We start from the raw sequence: 13,014 nt of genomic DNA, 5'->3' as shown, positions 1-13,014 counted from the left end.
AAAGATCACAGATACAATGAGGAAGAGAGGGCTAAAATTTTATGGACATTTAAAAATAATGGAAGAAACACGGATTACAAAGAAAATGTTTAATTATGTTAGTAAGCTGAAAAAAACTGTAGGCTGGATAGAAGCAGTAAAGAAAGACGCCAACAAAATAGGTGTTACAGAAGGAATAATACGTGACAGGAATCACTTCAGGCTACTGATAGAAAACGCAAACTATGAAGAAGATGAACTAAAACCTCGACCCTCCAAGAGAGTGTGTACAGATGAGCGGAGACGAGCAGTTGGCGAGAAAATGAAGAAGTACTGGGAAGAACGGAAGAAAAAGAAACACCATAAGTCTTAAGTTGTATGCGGTCCAGTTTCGTGGACAGCAATGTGCGGCTGTTCGCAGATTATGCTGTGGTGTACTTGAAGACGCCGAATCTAAGTGACTGTAAGTTGATACAAGATGACCTGGCCGGCCGGAGTGGCCGTGCGGTTCTAGGCGCTACGGTCTGGAGCCGAGCGACCGCTACGGTCGCAGGTTCGAATCCTGCCTCGGGCATGGGTGTGTGTGATGTCCTTAGGTTAGTTAGGTTTAATGTGTTCTACGTTCTAGGCGACTGATGACCTTAGAAGTTAAGTCGCATAGTGCTCAGAGCCGTTTTGAGCCAAGATGACCTAGACAAAATTTCTAGCTGGTTGGGGTGACGAATGGCACCTGGCTCTTAGTGAAGAAACATATAAGTTAATGGGGATGAATAGGAAGAACAAACCCATAATGTTCAGGTACAACATTAGTAGTGTTATGCCTGACACAGTCAAGTCGTTTAAATATCTGGGCGTAACGTTGCAAAGTGATATGAAATGGTACGTTTGTTGTAGGGAAGGCGAATGACCGACTTAGGTTTATTGCGATAATTTTAGGAAAGTGTGGTTCACCTGTAAAGCAGACTACGTATAGGAGGCTAGTGCGACCTTTTCTTGAGTACTGCTCGAGTGTTTGGGATCCGCACCTGGTCGTACTGAAATAAGATGTGGAAGCAATTCAGAGGCAATGTGCTAGGTTTGTTACCAGGAGGTTCGACCAGCACGCAAGTGATACGGATATGCTTTACGAGATCAAGTGCGAATCCCTGGAAGGAAGGAGATATTCATTTCTACTACAGAGGAAGTTTAGAGACCCAGCATCTGACGCTGACTGCAGAACGATTCCACTGCCGCCCACATACTTTTTGCGTATGGACCACGAACAAAAGATTCGAGAAATTAGGGCTAAAACGGAGGCATACAGACAGTCGTTTTTCCCTTGCTCTGTCTGCGAGTGGAAGAGGAAAGCAAACGACTATTGGCGGTACAAGGTACCCTCCGCCACGCACCGTACAGTCGCTTGCGGAGTATCTGTGTAAATGTAGACGTAGACGCAACTGAGAGTATCTGAACATGAGCCGAAATGCTTAAATCGTTTTCCGCTGTTCCTTTACAAAGGAAAACCGAGGAATCCGCAGCTCGTGGTCGTGCGGTAGCATTCTCGCTTCCCACGCCCGGGTTCCCGGGTTCGATTCCCGGCGGGGTCAGGGATTTTCTCTGCCTCGTGATGGCTGGGTGTTGTGTGATGTCCTTAGGTTAGTTAGGTTTAAGTAGTTCTAAGTTCTAGGGGACTGATGACCATAGCTGTTAAGTCCCATAGTGCTCAGAGCCATTTGAAAACCGAGGAGTGTTGTACCAGTTCAACTTTCGCATCACTCTAAAGATGTGTGATATAAATATTACTGCCTGTGGTGTTAAGAAACAGCTGAAACACTAACATTAAAAGATACATCAGTGCCCGCTAGAATCCGTCTCGGATTCTGTACTGATTTTACAGCTAAGTTTGATCTACTTCTACACATAATCTACCGCCGGTGCTTTTAACAAAAAAATTGGTCAAGAGCGAGTAAGACTAGAGCAATTAGGGTTCGTTTTTTTTCTTTTTTTTTTCTTTGAATCGTCAGTCTTCTGACTGGTTTGATGCGGCCCGCCACGAATTCCTCTCCTGTGGCAACGACCTTTTCGTATCACAGTAGCACATACGTCCTCAGTTACACTACTCGCCATTAAAATTGCTACACCACGGAAATGACGTGCTACAGACGAGAAATTTAACCGACAGGATGAAGATGCTGTGATATGCTTTTCAGAGCATTCACACAAGGTTGGCGCCGGTGGCGACACCTACAACGTGCTGACATCGGGAACGTTTCCAACCGATTTCTCATACACAAACAGCAGTTGACCGGCGTTGCCTGGTGAAACATTGTCGTGATGCCTCGTGTAAGGAGGGGAAATGCGTACCATGACGTTTCCGACATTGATAAAGGTCGGATTGTAGCCTATCGCGATTAAGGTTTATTGTATCGCGACATTGCTGCTCGCGTTGGTCGAGATCCAATGACTTTCAGCAGAATATGGAATCGGTGGGTTCAGGAGGGTAATACGGAACGCCCTGCTGAATCCCAACGGCCTCGTATCACTAGCAGCCGAGATGACAGGCATCTTATCCGCACGGCTGTAACGGATCGTGCAGCCACGTCTCGATCCCCGAGTCACCAGATGGGGACGTTTGCAAGACAACAACCATCTGCACGAACAGTTCGACGACGTTTGCAGCAGCATGGACTATCAGCTCGGAGACCGTGAACTGCGGTTACCCTTGACGCTGCATTACAGACAGGAACGCCTGCGATGGTGTACTCAACTACGAACCTGGGTGCACGAATAGCAAAACGTCATATTTTCGGATGAATCCAGGTTCTGTTTACAGCATCATAATGGTCGCATCCGTGTTTGGCGACATCGCGGTGAACGCACATTGGAAGCGTGTATTCCTCATCGCTATACTGGTGTATCACCCGGCGTGATGGTATGGGGTGCCATTGGTTACACGTCTCGGTCACCTCTTGTTCGCATTGACGACACTTTCAACAGTGGACGTTACATTTCAGATGTGTTACGACCCGTGGCTCTACCCTTTATTCGATCCCTGCGAAACCCTACATTTCAGCAGGATAATGCTCGACCGCATGTTGCAGGTCCTGTACGGGCCTTTCTGGATACAGAAACTGTTCGACTGCTGCCCTGGCCAGCACGTTCTCCAGATCTCTAAACAATTGAAAACGTCTGGTCAATGGTGGCCGAGCAACTGGCTCGTCACAACATGCCAGTCACTACTCTTGATGAACTGTGGTATCGTGTCGAAGCTGCATGGGCAGCTGTACCTGTACAAGCCATCCAAGCTCTGTTTGACTCAATGCCCAGGCGTATCGAGGCCGTTATTACGGCCAGAGGTGGTTGTTCTGGGTACTGATTTCTCAGGATCTATGCACCCAAATTGTGTGAAAACGTAATCAGATGTCAGTTCTAGTATAATATATTTGTCCAATGAATACCCGTTTGTCATCTGCATTTCTTCTTCGTGTAGCAATTGTAATGGCCAGTAGTGTATTACCGCCAGTGTTGTTCAGATTCAGTTGAAACACTAAAGTGCCCCCTTGAATCCGTCTCGGATTCTGTACTGATTTTACAGCTAAGTTTGATCTACTCCTACACATAATGTACCGCCGATGCTTTTAACGGAAAAATTGGCCAAGAGCGAGTAAGACTAGCGGAGTTAGGGTTCAGTTTTTTTTTTTTTAAATCATCAGTCTTCCGGCTTGTTTGATGCTGCCCGCCACGAATTCCTGTCCTGTGCCAGCAACCTCTTCATGTCACAGTAACACATACGTTCTCAGTTAGTTCCTGGATCTAACCTCATTCGGTCTTGATCTACTAAAGCTTCCTCTAGTGCCGTCGAAGTCATTTCCTGATGAATGAGATTTTCACTCTGCAGCGGAGTGTGCGCTGATATGATACTTCCTGGCAGATTAAAACTGTGTGCCGGACCGAGACTCGAACTCGGGACCTTTGCCTTTCGCTGGCAAGTGCTCCTTTCTTTTAGGAGTGCTAGTTCTGCAAGGTTCGGAGGAGAGCTACTGTAAAGTTTGGAAAGTAGACGAGGTACTGGCAGAAGTAAAGCTGTGAGGACGGGGCGTGAATCGTGCTTGGGTAGCTGAGATGGTAGAGCAGGTGCCCGCGAAAGGCAAAGGTCCCGATTTCGAGTCTCGGTCCGGCACATACTTTTAATCTGCCAAGAAGATTCATTTCCTGATGTCTTAACAGATGTCCTGTCATCGTGTCCCATTTTCTTGTCGCTCTCTTCCACATATTCCTTTCCTCTCCGATTCTCCACAGAACCTCATCATTCCTTACTTTATCAGTCCACCTAATTTTCAACATTCCTCTCTAGCACTATATCTCCAATGCTTCGATTCTCTTCTGTTATGCTTCTCCCATACTTCCATCTTCCACTACCATACAATGCTGTGCTCCAAACATACGTTCTCAGAAATTTCCTCCTCAAATTAAGGCCTATGTTTGATACTAGTAGACTTCTCTTGGGCAGGAAAGCCCTTTTTGCCAGTGGTAGCCTGTTTTTCGTGTTCTCCTTGCTCTGTTCGTAATGGGTTATTTTACTGCCCAGGTAGCAGAATTCCTTAACTTTATCTACTTCTGACTATTAATCCTGATGTTAAGTTTCTCGCTGTTCTCATTCCTGCTATTCTTTTTACCTTCGTCTTTCTTCGATTTACTCTCAAACCATATTCTGTACTCATTAGACTGTTCATTCCATCCAGCTTATCATGTAATTCTTCTTCACTTTCACTGAGGATAGCAATGTCATCAGCGATATCCTCTCACTTTGAATTTTAATCCCACTCTTGAACCTTTCTTTTACTTCCGACGTTCCTTCTTCAGCATATAGACTCAAAAGTAGAAGTGGAAGATTACACCCCTGTCTTACACCCTTTTTAATCCTATCACTTCGTTTTTGGTCTTCAACTCGTTTTACACTGTTATTCCGTACAAAATTATACACGTATGTAGTTCATCACTCCTGGGAATGGAGAATCTCAAAGATTTTTGCTTATTATCGATATCGTTACTGGCAAGTTATTGGTCCTGGGAATACCAAGGCTGTATCAAAATCTCTTCGACGCGCAAGTCTGCAAAGTAGCACCCGGAGAACGGTCTACCCGACGGGAGGCCCTAGTCACACGACATTTTTGTTTATCAAAATCTCTACAGTAGTTTCTCACACTAGCTCGGACATAAGAAAGAAGCGAGCTGGGGACTTGAGTTTACATATGAAGGGCTTATTTCAATAGTGTTACAAGTCCATTACCTCCACTCTTCTATCTACACTCCTGGAAATGGAAAAAAGAACACATTGACACCGGTGTGTCAGACCCACCATACTTGCTCTGGACACTGCGAGAGGGCTGTACAAGCAATGATCACACGCACGGCACAGCGGACACACCAGGAACCGCGGTGTTGGCCGTCGAATGGCGCTAGCTGCGCAGCATTTGTGCACCGCCGCCGTCAGTGTCAGCCAGTTTGCCGTGGCATACGGAGCTCCATCGAAGTCTTTAACACTGGTAGCATGCCGCGACAGCGTGGACGTGAACCGTATGTGCAGTTGACGGACTTTGAGCGAGGGCGTATAGTGGGCATGCGGGAGGCCGGGTGGACGTACCGCCGAATTGCTAGTGGTCGGCGGAAGGTGCACGTGCCCGTCGACCTGGGACCGGACCGCAGCGACGCACGGATGCACGCCAAGACCGTAGGATCCTACGCAGTGCCGTAGGGGACCGCACCGCCACTTCCCAGCAAATTAGGGACACTGTTGCTCCTGGGGTATCGGCGAGGACCATTCGCAACCGTCTCCATGAAGCTGGGCTACGGTCCCGCACACCGTTAGGCCGTCTTCCGCTCACGCCCCAACATCGTGCAGCCCGCCTCCAGTGTTGTCGCGACAGGCGTGAATGGAGGGACGAATGGAGACGTGTCGTCTTCAGCGATGAGAGTCGCTTCTGCCCTGGTGCCAATGATGGTCGTATGCGTGTTTGGCGCCGTGCAGGTGAGCGCCACAATCAGGACTGCATACGACCGAGGCACACAGGGCCAACACCCGGCATCATGGTGTGGGGAGCCATCTCCTACACTGGCCGTACACCACTGGTGTTCGTCGAGGGGACACTGAATAGTGCACGGTACATCCAAACCGTCATCGAACCCATCGTTCTACCATTCCTAGACCGGCAAGGGAACTTGCTGTTCCAACAGGACAATGCACGTCCGCATGTATCCCGTGCCACCCAACGTGCTCTAGAAGGTGTAAGTCAACTACCCTGGCCAGCAAGATCTCCGGATCTGTCCCCCATTGAGCATGTTTGGGACTGGATGAAGCGTCGTCTCACGCGGTCTGCACGTCCAGCACGAACGCTGGTCCAACTGAGGCGCCAGGTGGAAATGGCATGGCAAGCCGTTCCACAGGAACGGATGTAGATCCAGCATCTCTACGATCGTCTCCATGGGAGAATAGCAGCCTGCATTGCTGCGAAAGGTGGATATACACTGTACTAGTGCCGACATTGTGCATGCTCTGTTGCCTGTGTCTATGTGCCTGTGGTTCTGTCAGTGTGATCATGTGATGTATCTGACCCCAGGAATGTGTCAATAAAATTTCCCCTTCCTGGGACAATGAATTCATGGTGTTCTTATTTCAATTTCCAGGAGTGTATATATTAGTGGATTACTCCTACAAGTTTTGTTGAATATTGGTGTGATCTGTCGAACTTTCCAGTCTTTGGGTACGGATCTTTTGTCGAGCGTGCGGTATACGGAGACAATCACAGAAAAGATTAGAAAACGCAGACTACAATTCTATGGACGCCTATACAGAATGCCATCACACAGGCTGACCAAACAGATCTTTGACTGGGTAACCACTAGAAACAACAAATGGGTGGCAGAGGTAGAAAACGACCTGAACCAACTCAACATAACAGCAGACACAATAAACGACAGAATAAAGTTCAGAAACATCATTAAGAAAAGTAAACTACATGAGATACAATGTGACAAACGAACTGGCATAAAATGGACCGAAGAACGCAAGCAAGATCACAGCCAGAAGATGAAAGAAATATGGGCAACCAAAAAGGCAATCAATATGAAGCCGAAGACACAAAGCCGACAGGAAGCATGGACAGAGGACCGGAAACAGAGACACAGCGAGCGAATGAGGGAAGTTTGGGCAGCAAGGAAGGCAGCAAAAGGAACTGGCCATGTAGTTTAGTCCAAATGCGCTCTTTAAGGGCAAAACACCAATAATAATAATAATAATAATACATGCAAATATATGCAAATATATGCAAATATCCACTTATTTAAAGAATGGCACATCCACACATTTATAAAAAATAACAAAAAACTTTCACAAGGAAATACACATTCACACATGACAAAATACACACACAGGAACCGTCGCGGCATTTGCCTGAAGCGATTCAGGGAAATTACTCAAAACTTAATCAGCATGACCGGACGCGAGTTTGAACCGCCTTCCTTCCGAATGCCAGTCCACTGTGCCTTGTTTTATTATGACGATCGTTTCTCCCTGTGTAGGTCGGCGTCAACAAAATATTTTCGCATTCGAAACAGAAAGCTGATGATTGAAATTACGTGAGTAGAAACCACAGCAACGAGAAATGCCTTTGTTTTAATGATGTCCATCCTAAATCCTGTATAATTTCAGTCACACTCTCTCTCCCCTATTTCGCCATAATACAAAACGTGCTGCTCTTTTTTTTTTTAACTTTATCGATGTACTCCCTCTGTCCTATCTGGTAAGTATACAAGACCGCTCAACAGTACTCCAAAAGAGGACGCAAAACTTTAGTACAGGCGGTCTCCTTTGTAGATCTGTTGCATTTTCGTGTCAATAAAACGCAGTCTTTGATTAGCCTTCCCTACAACATTTTCTGTGTGTTCCTTCCAAGTTATCCGTAACTGTAATTCCTAAATTTCAGTTCATATTACGGCCTTTAGATTTGACTGATTTATCGTGTAACCGAAGTTTAGCGAATTCGTTTTAGCACTCATGTGGATGATCTCACTCTTTTCGATATTTAGGGTCAACTGCCAATTTCAGCACCATACAGATATCTTTTTTAAATAGTTTCTCAGTTTGCTTTGATCTTCTGATGACTGTAGTAGAAGATAAACGACAGCATCATCTGGAAACATCCTGAGACGGTTGCTCAGGTTGTCTGCTAAATCGTTTGTATAGATAAGGAACAGCGGAGAGCCTATAACACTACGTTAGGAATCGCCAGAAACCACTTCTGTTTTACTCGATGACTTTCCGTCAGTTACTACGAACTGTGACCTCTCTGACAGGAAATCACGAATCCAGTCGACTGACTGCTATTCCATAATTACTCAATTTCGCGACAAGCCGCTTGTGTGGTACAGTGTCAAAAGCCTTCTGGAAATGCAGAAACACGGAATCAATTTGAGATCACTTGTCAATAGCACTCATGAGGAAAGAGCCAGTTCTATTTCACAGGAACGATGGTTTTTAAATCCGTGTTGACCGTGAGCCAATAGACTGTTCTCATCGAAGTAACTGATAATGTTCGAACAGCATACATGTTGCAGAATCCTGCTGCATATCGACCTTAATGATATGGGCCTGTAATTTAGTGGATTACTCCTACAAGTTTTCTTGAATATTGGTGTGATCTGTCGAACTTTCCAGTCTTTAGGTACGGATCTTTTGTCGAGCGTGCGGTCGTATATGATTGTTAACTATACAACTATCGCAATAGCATAGTCTGACAGGAACCTAGCTAGTACACAGTCTAGACCGGAAGTCTTGCTCTTATTAAGTGATTTACAGGTAAGTTACTTGACTACTTCGAGGTTATCTATTTCTAAGTTATTTATTATGTTGGTAGCTGTTCTTGATTCGAATTCTGGAATATTTACTTCGTCCTCTTTGCTATCGCACAGAGAAGGCATTGATTGTGTCTTGTCACTAGCGTATTTTACATACGACCACAATCTCTTTGGGTTTTCTGCCAGGTTTCGAAACAAAGTTTCGTTGTGGAAACTATGACCAGCGTCTCTCATTGAAGTCCGCGCCAAATTTTGAGCTTCTGTAAAAGATCGCCGATAATGAGAATGTCGCGTTCGTTTAACTTTGGTGTGCTTTTTCCATTGTTTCTGCAACAATGTTCTGACCCGTTTTGTGTACCAAGAGATATCAGATGCCCCCTCTGTTTTATTTATTTGGTATGAACTTCTCAATATCTGTCGCTACTATTTCTTTGAATTTAACGCACATCTGGTCTACACTTACGTTGTTAAGGAGAGGTTTACTATCTATTGGTTCAAAAAATGTATTTTTTAAATTGCATTTTTGGATCCATAAAAGTGTTTAAAATCCACCCTTGAAAAGGTTTTTCCGAATACGGAATGGAAATGTTATTCGCGGTTGAAAAAAAAAAAAATGCACCTGCCTGAAATCGGCCTTTTTCACGCAAAAGCTTTTTTCTTTCGGAGAACGAGTTATTGTACCCGTGCGTGGGAGGAAACACACAACATTCAAATGAAAGTTTGAACGCGTGTGTTTGGAAGTTAGCCCCCCAAGCATTTGCATTCTGGTGCGAAGACTGTGGAGACTGTGACTTTCCTGGCAGTGAGCAGCTTCAGCGAAGGGTATTCAGCAATTCTGAAGACCATGACAACGATGGACGTCACCCTGGGACTCTATCCGCCACAGTCCGCCAAGCATTCGGACGACCACCGGATTCGAGCGGCCGAAAACCGCTTGCCACCGGCCGTACGAGCGGCTCTGCAGCAGCGCAGGATGGACCATATCGAACAGAACGCCCTCTGTAAAGAAGAGGAGAGCTTCTGTAAAGTTTGGAAGGTAGGAGGCGAGGTACAGGTAGAAGTAAAGCTGTGAGGACGGGACGTGAGTCGTGCTTGGGTAGCTCAGTTGGTAGAGCACTTGCCCGCGAAAGGCAAAGTTCAACTAGAGGAAGAGATCAAACCAGAATACACAATGTGCCTGTGGCATCACAAGTGCAACACATACAGAAACATAAAATCAAAATCAATGCATCGATGTCAAATATAAACTGTTATGCCTTCCTGCAATGTCTACCCCCTCAAAAAAAAAAAAAAAAAAAAAAAAAAAAAAATAGGCCATGTAAAAGGGTTTAAGGAAAAACAATAAGAGAAAAACGAAAAAGGAAAATATAAAAACGAAAACATATAAAATGACAGTAATATTAACCAACACTAGGAATATAATAGATTAATAGAATAAACTGCCTTTTTTTAAATGTATCGTTGTTAATATATTTAAATAAATATATATGGTTACAAAAGAAAAAAAAGTTCGAGTCTCGGTCCGGCACACAGTTTTGATCTGCCAGGAAGTTTCATATCAGCGCACACTCCGCTGCAGAGTGAAAATCTCATTCAGGAAGGATTAGTTTATGGACCCGGAATAGCAGATTGATCCTAAGTTGCATAATACTGCATTTATATGTAGTCAAAACTTCAAACCTGTGTTTTTCGAAATGACTTTCTTTTTATCACGCAGTATGGTAACTTCAAGTCTACTGAACCGATTGGCGTGATTATTTGTTTCCGACGAAGCTAACTAAATTGTCTAGGAGATGTACCACTTTCATTCCAATCCATCAACGATAAATATTTTTACTTGGCCGACGAAGTCAAAAAATCGACGAAAAAAACGCTATTTCTTTCAGATGGCCGCCATTTTGTTTCCTATGGTCCGAATAACTTAAGCGAGGTACAATTCCTAAAGAATCTTATATACTTCGCTAACGTCAACTCAATTTAGATTTCACACCAGCCGGCTGACCTGTGACATTCCGCGCGTGGAGGTCTACGTCGAAATTTTGTTTCGTTCCGACGGCACTTCCGCCTTTGCTCTTCGGCATTTCCGGTCGAAAAAATTCCAGTTTGTAAAGGAAATATCAGTAAACATTTTGACCAAATTTGACATTGATATCTATAACACATCCCAATAAAAAAAATTCTCAAAGAACATGCGTTTTTCGGGCCAAAGATAGTAAACCTGCCCTTAATTTGGATGAATTGGAGATTGTCTCTCAGGAAGGCACTAAGCGAATTTTTATCTGATTTTTTGAATAGGTATATTTTTCGTTTATTTTCGGAGGATTTGGGCGTTACGGTAATCTGTCACACATGGGGCAGTGTACGTGCGTGTTTCAGAGAGCACCGGGATGGGTTCTCCATACTCCCCCGCTACCAGAGTCATCGGATTTACGAGGTGCATTCAAGTTCTAAGGCCTCCGATTTTTTTTCTCCGGACTGAGCACCGGGATGGGTTCTCCATACTCCCCCGCTACCAGAGTCATCGGATTTACGAGGTGCATTCAAGTTCTAAGGCCTCCGATTTTTTTTCTCCGGACTGGAAAGAGATAGAAACATGCGCATTGTTTTAAAATGAGGCCACGTTCATTGTCAATACGTCCCAGAGATGGCAGCACCGTACGGCAGATGGAATTTTACCGCCAGCAGCGAGAGTGAGAACTGTTTTAAATACTTAAAATGGCGACGTTTTCCTTACTTGAACAGCGAGAAATCATTCGTTTTCTGAATTTGCGTGGTGTGAAACCAATTGAAATTCATCGACAGTTGAAGGAGACATGTGGTGATGGAGTTATGGATGTGTCGAAAGTGCGTTCGTGGGTGCGACAGTTTAATGAAGGCAGAACATTGTGTGACAACAAACCGAAACAACCTCGGGCTCGCACAAGCCGGCCTGACGACATGATCGAGAAAGTGGAGAGAATTGTTTTGGGGGATCGCCGAATGACTGTTGGACAGATCGCCTCCAGAGTTGCCATTTCTGTGGGTTCTGCTGACGGACAACCACATGGCTGCCCGTGTGGCATGTTGCCAAGCAATGTTGACGCTCAACAACAGCATGAATGGGACTTTCTTTTCGTCGGTTGTGACAATGGATGAGACGTGGATGCCACTTTTCAATCCAGAAACAAAGCGCCAGTCAGCTCAATGGAAGCACACAGATTCACCGCCACCAAAGGAATTTCGGGTAACCGCCAGTGCTGAAAAAATGATGGTGTCCATGTTCTGGGACAGCGAGGGCGTAATCCTTACGCATTGCTTTCCAAAGGGCACTACGGTAACAGGTGCATCCTACGAAAATGTTTTGCAGAACAAATTCCTTCCTGCACTGCAACAAAAACGTCCGGGAAGGGCTGCGCGTGTGCTGTTTCACCATGACAACGCACCCGCACATCGAGCTAACGTTACGCAACAGTTTCCTCGTGATAACAACTTTGAAGTGATTCCTCATGCTCCCTACTCACCTTACCTGGCTCCTAGTGACTTTTGGCTTTTTCCAACAATGAAAGACACTCTCCGTGGCCGCACATTCACCAGCCGTGCTGCTATTGCCTCAGCGATTTTCCAGTGGTCAAAACAGACTCGTAAAGAAGCCTTCGCCGCTGCCATGGTATCATGGCGTCAGCGTTGTGAAAAATGTGTACGTCTGAAGGGCGATTACGTCGAGAAGTAACGCCAGTTTCATCGATTTCGGGTGAGTAGTTAATTAGAAAAGAAATCGGAGGCCTTAGAACTTGAATGTAGCTCGTAGACCGAAACGGGAAGCAGTGTTTCACATCCCTGTCAGTACCTTCCAGAACCTCGCTGAGTCTCTTGCTGCACGGCTGGCACCGGTGCAGGGTGCAAAAGGTCGTTATTCGGGATTTTGACAGATCGTCACACTAATGTAACTGTACAGCGTAATAACTGTTCCGCAAATAAAGAACATTTTTGGTTGGTCTTCCCCACAACGTTTTTTTGCTTCCACACGATAGGCACTGAACGGCATATCTTCTTTAAGTACAGAATTGATTATCTTGAAGTTTCAGATCAGTCTGAACCCCAGGATAAGTGCTCGTCACTTTCCTCGGTGAATATGACTTCCAATTTATTTTATTGATCGGAACAGCTCCTGCTCCGTTTCATAGAAACAAACTCTGGTTTCTCCGTCGCACTACATTAAACTGT

This window comes from Schistocerca cancellata, chromosome 10 (genome assembly GCF_023864275.1).
Source record: "Schistocerca cancellata isolate TAMUIC-IGC-003103 chromosome 10, iqSchCanc2.1, whole genome shotgun sequence".
NCBI classification, from domain to species: Eukaryota; Metazoa; Arthropoda; class Insecta; order Orthoptera; family Acrididae; genus Schistocerca; species Schistocerca cancellata.
This window is presented reverse-complemented; position numbering follows the sequence as displayed.